Below are 14,559 nucleotides of genomic sequence, written 5' to 3'. Positions count from 1 at the left end.
ATCCTAACCATGGGGTTGTTAATCACTCCTCCTACACTGACTCTAGACAAACCTCACTCTTTTTTAATTTATTTATTTGTTTGAAAGGCAATAACAGTGATGGGGGAGAGACTGATCTTCTATCTGCTGTTTTACTCCCCAAATGACTGTAACAACCAGATCTAGGCCAGGCTGCAGAAAGGAATCAGACCTCCATTCAGGTCTCCCACATGGGTCCTAGGGGCCCAAGCACTTGGGTCATTATCCACTGCCTTCCCAGGCACATATGGTATGCATCACAAGTGGTGCTGTAACACTGGCCCCTCATTCCTTCTTAATGTACATTAGATATTTCATTGGTCAGATGTCTGCTACTATCCACCTTTTAGTCATATCCATAACATCCCTCATGCATTGTATTCTTTCAAGAGTTTTTAAAGCTTTTTATGAATGTATTTGTTTCAGAGACAGAAAAACACACAGAGACAGAGAGAAGAATCTTCCATTTGATGGTTTACTCCCCAAATACTTGCAGCAGTTGTGTCTGGACAAGCCAAGGCTAGGGGCCTGGAACTCCATCCCTTGTGGTCTCAAGTACTTGAGCTCTTGTCTTCTGCCTTCCAGGTGAACATTGGCAGGAAGCTAGATCATAAGTACAGTTGGGACTCAAATGCAGGCATTCTGAGCAGCATCTTATCCCCAAATGCCCAGCTTAACTTTCAAGAGTTTCACACGTTTGTCAGGAGTCCATAACTCAACAGATGGTCTCCATGAAGACTGAATGACAAAAACGTGAAGAACAAGAATCAAAGGACCTACTGAGTAAACCACAGACTGAAAACAACGTATGGAAACTGAGGGTCATGCTAAGTGGTTGGGCATCTTCGGTTCAGCGTGAGAGAATGACCAAAAGGAAGGGATTGGTAGAGAAAAATAAAAATGGAGACCACAGTCATATCTGTGGTTTCTGCATCCACAAATTCAACAAGCTGCAGATTGAAAATACTTGGAAAAAAATTGCATCTACACTGAACATGTATAGTTTTGTCATTATTCTCTATGTAATATATAGTATCACAAAAATGTAATCTAGATATGATTTAAAATATACAGGAAGATATTGAAATACTACATTATTTTTATATAAGTTACCTGAGTAGCTGTGGATTTTGGTATCCACAGGGAGGGGGAGAGGCAGGGAGAGAGGGAGAGAGAGGGAGGGGAAGGAGGAGGGAGGGGGAGGGAGAGGAGTGGTAGAGGGAGGGAGGGGGGAGGTAGAGAGGGAGGGAGAAGGGGAGGGGGAGATGGAAGGGGAGGGGGAGAGTGAGGGGAGGGGGAGAGGGAAGGGAGGGGGAGAGGGAGGGGAGGGGGGAGAGGGGGAGGGAGCGGGGTCCTGGAACGCACTCCCCTGTGGATCTCAAGGGATAACTGTACTTGGAGACCATGTAACCAAAACTCGTCATCCTGATTATTCTGCAACCTTAGCTTAATGAAATTAAATCAATTAGCTACAGACAAATCAGCTTAAACAGCTTGCCTGAAAAATAATGTTAATGTGGGGCTGGTACTGTGACCTAGTAGGTTAGGCCTCTGCCCTGGGGCCAGCATCCCATATGGATGCCAGTTTGTGTCCTGGCTACTCCTCTTCCCGTCCAAATCTCTGCTGTGACCTAGGAAAGCAGTAGAAGGTGGCCCAAGTGATTGGGCCCCTGTACCCATGTGGGAGACCCGGAAGAGGCTCCAGGCTTCTGGCTTCAGATTGGGCCAGCTCTGGCCATTGCAGCCATCTGGGAAGTGAGCCAGAGGATAGAAGACCTATCTCTCTGCCTCTCCCTCTCTCTGTCAATTACTGCCTCTCATGTAAAATAAATGAATCTTTTTTTAAAAAATAAAGTTAACGTATAACTGTTTATCACAAAAAAGTTCAAAATACTGGCCATTTTCTCTAGTTTTTAAGCTGTACAGTGTTTGTTGGGGATGAAGGGAGCTTCATACCACTTTCAGCTTAAAGTCTCCTGGATCATGATCTGCACACGTTCTACTGTATGACAATATACTTTCATTTATTGGAATTTTTTTATATTCATATATTTGGGAAGTTGGAGAGGGGCAAGAGAGAGAGCGAGAGAGAGAGAGCGAGCGAGCTCCCTATCTGCTGGCTCATTCCCCAAATGTGTGCAACAGCCCCTGGCTGGGGTTGAAGCTGAGAATTTGGAACTCAGTCTAGGTCTCCCACATGGGTGTCAGGGACCTAACTAGTTGACCCATCACCTGCTGCTTCCTAGGCTGTGCATTAGCAGTAATTTGTCATCAGGAACAGTTCAGCCTAGACCCCAGGCACTTAAATATGGGGTGCAGGTGCTAGGCCAAATGTCTGACCCCAGCAATCAAATTTTAAGATTTTCCTAACTTGATTTTATTTTTATTTTTATTTTTTGACACGATTATGTGCCCCAAAGATGATAAAAGCCATGTACGAATGAAGCTACTCTGGGAATATGCAGGGGATGTGGCTGGCCTTGAACTTGGGGAGGGACATGCAAGAGGGTTGGTGGTTCCCAGGGCACCTGAAATTCCCAAGCCAATAGCATTTGGGAAATTTAGCATTCGTTCAAAAGAAAGATGCCAATTGTCCCCTGTTCCACTTTGGATCATTAGAAGTTGCTAAAATAGAAATGACTGTGAATGTTCAGCAGATGTGGGGGAGAAATCCGCCTGCCTTTTACTGGCTAAAAACAAAGCAGCGTCTTGCTGTTCCTCCTTGTGGAGGCTGAGGTGCTTTGATATTTATGTTGCTGAGGTTGTAAAAATATGAGAAGTGGAAAATTATATAAGAGAAACAGCTAAAGAACTTCCTGATTGTTGAACATATTCCCATTCTTAAGAGCAGAATTCTTTTTTTAAATGACGTGGCTTCTCTTCCTGAATTCCAAAAGATTTCTTTTGTCTTTTTGTTTTGTTCAGATTCAGATTCCCCAGGACTGTGAGTCTTATAAAATATAAATGCACAAGGACTCCATTCTCATGGTTCAGTAATAAGCTTCGATGTCCGCTGTGAGTACTTCCTGTGATAAGAAACTTAGTTCTCACAAACTGCCTGTTCTATTTTTAAAAATATAACTCAAAATATCAGAGCATTGATATTAGGTTATTTCTCACAGTTCAGGACCCAGCAAACTTCCATCTGATGGTGTTGTCAGAATCTTGTTTCAAGTCTTTCTTTTATTATTATTTCTATTTGTTTGAAAGGCAGAGAAAGAGAGAGAGAGAGGAGAAGAGAGAGAGAGATCTTCCATCCACTGGTTTATGCCACAGATGTCCACAACAGCAGGGCTGGGCCAGATGGAAGCCGGGGCCAGGAACTCTATCTGGGATCTCCTACATGGGTGGCAGGGGCTCAGTTACTTGAGCCATCCTCTGCTGCCTCCAGGGTACCATCCCCAGGATGGTGGGTCAGAAGAGAGTCGCTCTGCGAAGGATGCAGGTGTCCAAGAGGCAGCTAACTGCCGCACAGGGCCCTCCTTCCTGTGTTCCAGGGTGTTAAGCTGATGTCAAACTGTGATTTTAAAGGACTCTCATCTCTCACCTCTCTCCCCATACCAGTGGTTGTGTCTTGCGGTTGAGGATACTCTCCTGTTTCTCATTCTCACCCAGGACCAGGTCATGCTTTGACAGATAGTGAAACTCTACTACCCAGCGGTGGCATAATGTCTTCAAGCCATGATTTTTAGAATAGCAAAGCTCTGTAACCATGTTTCCTAATTTTCTGCTTGAGACTCTGGTTTTTCTGATCTCAAGAGCCAGAATTCTAGAACAAAGAGCAGGCTGGTTTCATTAATCTCATTGAAAGATTGTACTGGTAAAAAAAAAAAAAAAAAGATTGTAGTGGTAAGCAAGAAAACTTGCCTTTTTAAGTGTAACAGGGAAAAAATCATTTAATTTCCAATAAAATTAGGACTTTTTTTTAAAAGAAGAAACATAAAATAGTCACATTGAAGTTCTCAGTGTGGCTCTAAGAAATGGACACTACTCAGCGCTTATTTGGGAAAAAAGGCCAAGGAGGGGCCGGCGCCGCAGCTCACTAGGCTAATCCTCCTCCTACAGCGCTGGCACACCAGGTTCTAGTCCCAGTTGGGGCGCCGGATTCTGTCCCGGTTGCTCCTCTTCCAGTCCAGCTCTCTGCTGTGGCCCAGGAGGGCAGCAGAGGGTGGCCCAAGTGCTTGGGTCCCTGCACCCGCATGGGAGACCTGGAGGAAGTACCCTGCTCCTGGCTTCGGATTGGTGCAGCTCTGGCCGTGGCGGCCATTAGAGGGATGAACCAACGGAAGGAAGACCTTTCTCTCTGTCTCTGTCTCACAGTCTACAACTCTACCTGTCAAAAAAAAAAAAAAAAAAGCCACGGAGGTAGTGTAAGTGCTAGAAATTGATTGCATAATATTGGATTCAAATGTCATCCGAGGAGGTGGTATTGCTCTAGAGACTGAAGTTAGGATATGCCCCCAAAACACAAGGTGATCCATGTAAACACACGTGTGGGTGAAACAGGATCCATATTCTTAGCAGCTGCCCTTTAAGACTGAGAGTGCGGATAAGCGTGTGAGGTAGTAGAGTGACGTGTTTTTCCTTTTCCATCATGACGTGCTGGGACTTTGTACCTACAGCAGCACTGGGTTTGGTTTCACATCTCAGAGAAAGGATAGAAACAAGCTGTTGACTGCACCCTTACATTTAGGGCTCTTGCTAAAGCAGGCTCTTGGGAGGCAAGATTTGTGGAGAGAGAGAAGATTTAAGGTCTGGACATCAAACTTGGCTTGGGAGCGCAGGAGGAGGGAGAGCACAGGCCGTGACAGGGAGGCTGCTGCTTGGTAGGGAAGAACTCGAGACCCAAGGCTGGAGAAGTGGGGAAGAGGAAAGGAAAAGAGGATGTGATCAGATCTGTGGCTTCCTCCCCACCGAGGCCCCAACCTGGGGCGGAGCTGTTGACAACAACCAGACTGTCAAAGGATACAATCAGAGGAGTGGCAACAGAAGAATAAGGAGCAGTATCTGCAGATCCCCTTCCTGATAAGGAGTTGCTCTCTAGAATATATCAAGATGTCCACATGAATGAAAAAAAAAATGAATAACCTGACTGAAAAATGGATACAAGACGTGAATAGAGATTTTTCTAAAAGGAAAAAAATGGCTTAGAAGCATATGAAAAGGTGTTGAATATCACTTATTATTAGGAAGATGTCAACGAAAACCATTAGATACCACCTCCCAGCTATCAGCATGGCTACCATCAAAAAACCAGAAATAACAAGTGTTGGTAAGGAGGTGGAGATGTTGGAACTCTTTCGCAATGTTGGGCGGAATGTGAAGTGACGCAGCAGCTATGGAGAACAGTACGGCAGGTCCTCAAGAGATTAAAAACAGAATTACCATATGATCCGGTCATTGCACTTTTGGGTATATATCTGATAGTAGGTTCTTAAAGAGATACTTGCACATCTGTGTTCATGGCAGCATTATTCACAGTAGCAAAGCGGTGGAAGCCATGCAATGTTCACTTACAGACAGATAAATAAAACATGATATATGCACTACACCAGAGTTTAATCTGCTTTTGAAAGGAAAGAAATTCTGATACCTGCTACAACATGGATGAACCTTGAGGACATTATGCTAAGTTAAATAAGCCAGGCACAAAAAGACAAATTCTACATGATTCCACACAAGCGGAATCTGAAACAGTCAAGTTCATAGGAACAGCAAGTACAGTGGAGGTTGTCAGGTGCTGTGGGAGGGGGAAGAGAGGAGTTCTTTCTATGAAGTTTCAGTTTTGCAAGATAACAAGATTCTGGAATTCAGTTGTGTGGCATCATGAATATAGCCAACACTACTGAACTGTGCACTTGCACATGGTGCAGATGTTCAATGTAATGTGCATTTTACCACATCAGAAAGCATGTGCCTCAGGGCCAGTGCTGTGACGTGGGAGGGAAAGCCACTGCCCGCAGTGCTGGTATCCCATATGGGCGCCAGTTCGAGTTCTGGCGGCTCCACTTACTATTCAGCTCCCTGCTTACAGCCTGGAAAAGCAGCAGACGATGGTCCAAGTCCTTGGGCCCCTGCACCCACAAGGGAAACCCAGAGGAAGCTCCTGGGTCCTGGTTCGGCCTAGTCCAGCCCCAGCTGTTACGGCCATTTGGGGAGTGAACCAGAGGATGGAAGACCTCTCTCTCTGTCTCTCTCTGTCTCTCTCTGTCTCTGTCTCTGTCTCTCTCTCTCTCTGCCTCTGCCTCTCTGTAACTCTGCCTTTCAAATAAATAAAATCTTAAAAAAAAAAAAAGCACATACCTCACAACAATAAAACATATATAGTTAAAGTCCATGGCAAAGTGGCCTCTGTCCTCGTTTCCCTGGGTGTAGGCTGATTTTTTTAATCAATCAATTTATTTGAAATGCAGAGTTAGAGAGTCTTCCATCTGCTGACTCACTCCCCAAATGTCGGCAACGGTGGGAGCTGCAGGCAGGTATTTGAAGTCCCCTTGGAGAAGCAGAACCGCCAGCAAAGGGCTCTCCAGGCACCAAGTTGGAATGGTGGAGCCCCCAGCAGAGCAGAGGGTCTGGCTCAGCTCCTCTTTTGTCCAAGCAAGACCAGTTCAGCCATCAAGGAGGAACCAGTACAAGGCTCTGATCAACCAAGAGGAAACTCTATGTTCCACAGGCTTCTCTGGTGGATGCCAAAAAGAGACACAGTGCCCAGGTGGGATAAGAAACATGCTTCCAGAGATGAGGGGGTGCCTGGTGCACAGACAGGACCAGCCCCGTCCTCAGACTCCAGGCTCCTTTCTGGTTCAGCAAACACCCAGGTATCATCTCCCCCTGAGAGAGGGGATATAGTTACCTGAAATAGATGAAGGTAAACCAGAAGGGATTGTTATTTTAAAAATTCCTTAATCACCCTGTGTTGGAGAGTTTAATCCCCCTTCTGCTTCTAGCTATTACTGTGGTAAGAGCTTCAGGTCAAAATGAGGTGTTCTTTGTTATTTTTCAGAAAAATAGAGAACGCTACACTTTCTTTCTTAGATTTCTACTCATCTGAGAGTCTTGTAGAAATGTTGATTTCTCCACAAAAGAAAAAAAAAAACAGATTTCCCTGTGCTTTAGTTAATTTTACTGGGTCCGGGCATTAGCTCTCACTAAGTAGATTCTGGTTCCAAAAATATTTTGTTTTCTGTGATCATTTTCAGTGTCGGAGACAATGGCAAAGACACAGCTGTGTCTTCCACAAGCTCTGTTTCCTTTCACTCTGAGCACCATTGCATTAGGTCTCTCAGCCTCCGTGGTCATTGCATGGTCATGTTGAGAATGGCCCTGGGAAAGAGCAGTCAAAGCCTTGGCATAGCCCAGCTAAACCCTGCGGTGATGCCCAGGGCGTATGGGGATCAGGCAGGCAATAAACCTCTACTGGGCCAAGTCCTTGGTTCTTGGGTAGCCACTGCACCTCACGCATGGACCCATCTGGGAAGAAAGGCCCTGTGCATCCCACAGATCCATCTGCAGTTCGTCCTTCTCCCTCCTCTTCTACCTCCTTCCCTGTGCTCCATTTTCTCTACAGCTGATGAACTTCCAGGAACTGGATTTTTAGATTAAATAAAGTATCCACTTCTTTTGAACTTTTCTCTCAAAGATTATGGTCAGAACTCAGCAAGGTTTCAATGTTACAAGATCTAGTGTGTTTTTTTTTTAAATAACTTTAAATATGTAAATTTGGAAGTCTTGGTTAAGTAGTAATCCTGACAAATTGGCAAAGATTTTCAGTGAGTCTCAATGAATGAAGGATTGACTAACATAATAAATAAATACTATCATGAAAGTTAATTTACCCACAATGAAAATGTGAAGTGTTAAAAATATTATAACAAGTGTTATGAACATGAACTAACCATGGTATTCTCAAATCTCCAGGGCAAGCTGGCATTATTGTTGGAATACATTTCTCCTCCATGAGCCAGTATGGTGAGTTCTTTTACTGTGTAATGCTGGACTAGGAAAATTGAAAAAAAGATAGTTTTCTGTGAAAAGTAGTGTGAGTTAAGTAGTTACTAAGCTCATGTGGCATAAAGGTACTTTCACATCAAAAGTAAAATGATAGTTTATATTTCTTTTGTTTTTTAAAAATGTAATTCATGACTTTGTTTCTTTTTTAAAAATTTTTTTAAAAAATCTAAAATTACTCTTCTTGAATGACGTTTAACGTCTCCACCATTGATGATGACAAGTGTAATCTTCCTCAGAAGGACTGATCCTTTTTAATTTTGAATATTATTTTACTGATGCTACCTACAGGATAAGCCATTTGAATAGTTTTCCACTAATATAGATAGATTCACATGTAATTTCTGGTTCATTTTTTGGGTCTTGTTTAAGAGCAAATTGCAGGTCAGAGGCTGAAGACAAAGAAAACTGGCCCATTAGGGGATTGAATCCACGCCTTTGACCTCATTACTGGTACTTTATAGCACCGTTTTCTTTTCAAAAGTGCCACAGATTCGTGGTCCCTGCACCATAGCTAGCATATCCTTTACCAATTCCTGCTTTCGTGGGGTTCCATGAAGGGTGTATTCTGGCTGTATCATTCTGAATTATATTACCTATTCAAATAAAGAGGCTTACTTTCTCTTTTCCTCCAAGAACCTGTCATTTATAAAACCAAGAATTTCCTGTTTGAATTTCTGGATGACTTAATTTATGACTCTGCAATCAGCTCTGACAACTGATACCTGCTGTGGCACAAGTGGCAACTGTCCATGCTGAGATACGGATGGATGCTATTTCCTGAACTGATTTGTTGATGTTTGTTTTCCAAGCTGATTTATGTTGTCTATTAAGCCTTCCACCACCATCTGCTATAATTAATGACTGCAAAACTTGCCTCTTGTAGCACAAAATCCATCTCCTGGCAAACAATGCAGATGGGCATTCTGTGCAATGAGCCAAGAGTATAAAACAAAGGTTTCCTTAGCCAGCTGGGAGCAGACTTCTGACGAACTCTTGCCACCTGGACTTTATTCTTCTTCCTCACTAATTGTCCCAGAACAGGGAAACAGCTAGAATTTGGCGGTCACTGAAACCGAAGCTTCAGCTAACAACGGTGTTAATTTCATCCGGATGTTGACATCTGACCTCATTGTTAACTGGCCTCATTTCCTGTTCCCTCATAGCTCTTTCCTTCTCTCGGTACTATTCACCCTGTAATCTCTCTGCTGTCCTGATAAATCACCATTTCCTAGTTTTTCACCTCTGCTTGTTTTTTCAGAAGTAATACATGATTGTGATAAGAACATTAGGAAAGTATTATAAAGCAAGTTTGATGTTATACAACAGAAGTAAACATGGTTAACAGATTCTTCTGTTTTCTTGGATAAATTTTCCATGCATATTACAAGTAGAAATAATAATATTTGCACATGAAAGGGTACTTCTGAATTAAAAGAGAACTTAGGGGGCTGGCACTGTGGCATAGCAGGTTAAGCAGACACCTGCGGTGCTGGCATCCCATATGAGCATTGGTTTCAGTCCCATCTGCTCCACTTCCTATCCAGTTCCCTGCTAATGGCCTGAGAAAAGCAGCAGAAGATGGTCCAAGTATTTGGACCCCTGCCACCACCATGGGAGACCCAGATGAAGCTTCTTGCTCTTGGTCTCAGCCTGCCCCAATCCTGGGCATTGAGGCCATTTGGGGAGTAACCCAGCAGAAGGAAGATCCTCTCTCTGTCTCCCCTTCTCTCTCTGTAACTCTGCCTCTCAAATAAATAAATAAACCTTAAAAAGGAAAGACAACTTGGAAGAACAAACATTTTGTATAGCAGTTAGGATGCCGCTTGGGATACTTGCATCCCATATTGCGAGCCTGTATTCGAGACCTAGATCCACTCTTGACCCAGCTTTCTGCTAATGTTTACCCTGGGAGGCAGCAGGTGTTGGGTCCCTGCAACTCAATATGAGAGACCTGAATTGAGTTTTCAGCACTTGGTTTTGATCTGGCCCTGGCGTAGGCGTACCTGTTGTGGAGGGTAAACTGGGAATGGGAGTCTCCCTCTCTGTCTCCCTCTCCCCCTCCCTAATAAATAAAAAATTAAAAAAAAAAAAAAGACTTTGGGCAGGCATTTAGCCTATCAGGTTAAGATGCCAGTTGGGATGATTGTGTCCAATTCTAAATTACCTAGGCTTGATACCCGGCTCTGGCTCCTGGTTTCATCTTCCTACAAATGAAGATCCTGGGAAGCAGTGGTGATGGCTCAGTGATGTCACCCATGAGGGAGTCATGGGTTAAGTTTCTAGCTCCCGGCTTTGGCTCTGCTCAACCCTAGCCATTATGGTGCTACTGGGGAGTGAATCAATAGGTAGGCAGTCGTCCCTCTCTCTGTCTCTCAAATAAATCAGTAAGAATTTTTAAAAACAGAACTTTTTAAAGATTTATTTATTTATTTGAAAAAGTTACTCAGAGAGAGGAGAGGCAGAGAGAGAGAGAGAGAGAGAGAGAGAGACATCTTCCATCCGATGGTTCACTCCCCAGTTGTCCACAAAGGCCGGAACCGTGCCAATCCCAAGCTAGGAGCCAGGAGCTTCTTCTGGGTCTCCCATGCGGATGCAGGGTCCTAAGATGGCATGGGCCTTCTTCTTCTGCTATCCCAGGCCATAGCAGAGAGCTGGGTTGGAAGTGGAGGGAAGTGGAGCAGCCAGGTCTCAACCAGCGCCTATATGGGATGCCAGTGCTTCAGGCCAGGGCATTAGCCTGCTGCGCCACAGCACTAATCCCAAGAAACAAATCATTTCTTCTGGGGTAAAAAAATTGGAAGTCGATGCATAGGTTTTTTTTATAATATGCATTTCCCATGAACTTTGGAAGAACCTCTTTATGTGTTTTTGTTTTATGCAAATAGAATCATAGACATACTATTTTGGATTTTTCTATTTAAAATATGTTTCAAGATATTTCCATATCAGTACATATAATTTCACCCTATTTTTCTACAATGAGGGATATTTATGATGTTATAAATAAGAAATACTAGAGTAAGAAAGTTTCAGGGTAGGTAATTCAAAGGTACAACAATATCATCTGATATCCCGTTCTTCGCAACTTCCTGCTCAGCTTTGCTGCCATGTGGGCTATCTCCTCCTGCTTCCAAGTGGCTGCAGTAGTAGCAGGGATCAGATAACCCAACGCTGTCCGAGAAGAGGAGCTGTCTTTTCTTGCCTCTTTAAGAAACCTTTCCCAGAAGGCTTCTGGTCAACATAGCACAACACATCGTTGGCCAGATCACACCAGATGCCTGCAGCTAACCCAGATACTGGCAGGGGTAGGGCCTCAGTGATCACCTAAGACCAATTAGGATGCATCTTGGGAATGATTTAGAAGTAGGGTCATTCCTTCAATCATAGATAAAATAAGAAGGAACAGACATACGGTTGTTTTGTAGGCAACTCACTGTGTCTGTCTATCTCTTTAATCTTCTGTTTCAAAATTGTGTCAGTTACTTTAGACATTCAATATTTCACCTAAATTTGAAAATATCTTTGTCGTTCTCTGTCATAGTCCATTGGAACTATACAGAAGTTATGGGTTATTTTCTTTGTGTGTGTTATTTTTCTGCTTATTAAGTTTTATTTTAAATCTATTGGGTTTTTTTTGGCGGAATATTCTTCCACAACTTTATAATGATCAATAGCCTTCTCTACATAGAAGTCAATTCTTAAACTGTCAGGATTTAGAACATAAAAAAATAAATTTCCGTTTACAGATTTCCCTTTTTCAATTCCAAAAGTGGTTATTCTAGAGTAAGTATTCATCACATAAAATGTAGCTGAATCAAGTAAGAATCACTCAATGCAAATGTCAATTCAAAGCACAGATTTTATGTATCCTGGTTTCATATTTCCCTTTTACTTCTTTCTAGATAAAAGCAGAAGATTGTTTATATTTTATTATAAAATTCTGACCAAGCACATTGGCCTTTTCAAGTAAATCAGAACAGGTAGAATGTCAAGACAAACCCCTAAAACACAGCCGGTGTGTTCACAGGCACCTGGTTACATGCCTTCTCTGGTTCACCCCTGAAGATGGACCACTTGTGTTTTTCAGGTACACGTGCTCAATTCCTTTTACGGGATGAACTACAAAACACTCCACTATCAAGCAAAGGAGTCTCTTTCATCTAAGTCAGAGCATGTTTCACCTTCTTTAGCATGGTCATCTCTTCCCCAGGAGGAGCTACTTTAAATATTCTCAGTTGTGTCTTTGGTTATAAGAGCAGCACAGTGTGTGCAGATGCTGTTACTAAGGTTTCAGTCATGGCTATGTCCGGATTGGAAAACATCCTAGGTAAACATAAAGGTAACCTGCATTTTCTAAGCTCCTGACCAATCACGATATAGAGTTCAGCTCTGTTTGAAATGTTGTATTTAATAATGGCAGACATCTCTCAAAAGGGCTCCCACATACATTCAGCGACCTTCAGCTGGGAAGGTCATGAATGTGATTCCTCTAGTCCCCTCCAAGCCAGGCTAGGTCTCCAAGGGACAGACAAGACAAGAATATGTCCAGCTAGTCCTTCACAATAGCTTCATCTGGGTGAAGCTTGTGGGGCAGAGAGTGGGCTAGGGTCATCTCCCAGGCATCCGCACGATACACCCCAACCCTGAGAACATCCTGCAAAGGGTGATGGCCAGCTGAAAGCTGCACCAGTTGCTGTTGAAAAGGCTCACCTCGGGTCCCAGCTCTTGGGCGTTGTCTGTCCAGATGACCACCAGTTTTCAGGTTTCGACGCAGAAGTTGGACCACTGCTCGCCGGATTTTCCTGAGCCGCTGGATGTACACTTCCAAGGGGAGGTACTGAAGTGAGACCCTGTGGCTATGGCAACCACTGTATTCTTTCCTCCCCCAATGCCATTCAACTCATTCACCACATAATGGAGCTCTTTGCTAAACAGAGTCGTGAAGCGGATGGGTGGACCATGGCTGCAGTGCTTGAACAAGATTTTGTGCTTCTGGTCCACCGCAAGGAAGAGACCCCCCCCCATTCTTGGGACTACCCAAGTTAAACTCCACTGACTCTGGGACAAAGCTAGTGAGGTATTCAAACCATTGCCTGATTGTTGAGTCACCAAATAAAGACACCATTTTTCTCTGTAAGCATTGCATTATGGTGTCTGGGTCATTAAACAGGCACATTTTAAATTTTCTGGGCCTCCACTGGCCTTTGTAGTAATAACCAGAAGGAAAAGTTCCTGAGCCTTAATGTTCTAGGTTACTAGTTTCTTTTATTCTCCTGGGAATCACGGTCACCCAGTCAGGTCCACTAGATCTGATTGGCATTTTGATATTGACACCACTTGGAAGGAAGCTCACTCTGCAGCAGTGAGAAGGCCCTGGAATGGTTAATTGAGCTCCTTTGGTTTGAAGCAGAACCAGGGCTCTCCAGTACAGAGATCTGTAAAGTTACCCCAGGGTAGACTCTCAGGAAGACACATACTGCACTCTGTTGTTTCTGAAATTCTTCTGGACGGAACAAACTCTTGAAATAAACTCTGATTTCTCTTCCTGTAGGTGCTGAAGAAGTCTGATCCCCTCACTGGGGTGGACCAGAGATATAGACACTTTAACTTTGCCTGGCCAAAGCAAAGTGAAAAAAACCTCGTAGAACCCATTCTGAGAGTCTTCCACTCTGCCCGTGGCCCATGCCTGCAGCTTTGGGTGAGTAGATTCTCACCTACACGTAGTCTCCACCATAACTTTGTGGGCTTTTATTGAAAATCCTAAACATCAACCTGTACTTCCAGCTGGCTTTCCACCCTAAAGAGGGCTACAAAGTTCAAGATGACAAAGTAGCTAGAAGGGTCAGTGCTTTTCACAAAAGGGACTGAGCCCCGACACGCACATGCCAGGCAAGGCTGTCTGCAATGTGTCCTCCTCCATGGGCTCCCAGCTGGAGAGGGTCTGCTGCTCATAGCTATGGATTCCGGCTAATACCTGTCACTAGAGAGGAAACAAACTGGCCTCTGCTGTCGATGCTTGTGGCCAAACCAGTCTTGTGGTCCAAGCACTCGACCTGAGTTGCACTCATGGCCAGCACCATCATCACCACCGCAAGCAGACAGCAGAAAACAGAAATAATAATAAGAGAAAAATGGAGTATTATTCTCGTATTATTTCTTTCCCTTGCCTCACCCTATTAGCTGTGACTTCTGATAGGTAAATGCATAGGCAGGATCCTAGATGATATCTTAGTCCCAATTTTAAACAGAACATTTCTAAATTTATTTATGAGTCATGTGACTGCTGTGACCTTTCAGCACATAGTTTCCATTAAATTCAGGAAGTTCCTTTCGCCTACTTTCCTAAAAGAAGTATATTTTTGTTAATGACTGCATAGAATTCTTTTGTACAATTTGTCATAATTTATAAAACCAAAGAGACTAAGTTGATGAAAGCATTTGCTTTTACTGAAAAAAAAATCTAAATAATATATAGGCAGGGCTGAACAGTATTATAAATGCACAGTTTTGCAATTTCTAAAATAATCATTG

The 14,559-nt window shown here is 43.4% G+C and overlaps 1 pseudogene; it reads right to left on the bottom strand.

Annotated features, from left to right (window-relative positions):
- Positions 1-12,537: 12,537 nt before the first annotated feature.
- Positions 12,538-14,132, bottom strand: LOC100340571 (NXPE family member 3 pseudogene; annotated as a pseudogene).
- Between the last annotated feature and the right edge of the window lie 427 nt (positions 14,133-14,559).

Source organism: Oryctolagus cuniculus, chromosome 9, assembly GCF_051225735.1.
Source record: "Oryctolagus cuniculus isolate XC-2025 breed Fujian yellow rabbit chromosome 9, ASM5122573v1, whole genome shotgun sequence".
Lineage (NCBI taxonomy): Eukaryota > Metazoa > Chordata > Mammalia > Lagomorpha > Leporidae > Oryctolagus > Oryctolagus cuniculus.
This window is presented reverse-complemented; position numbering and strand designations above follow the sequence as displayed.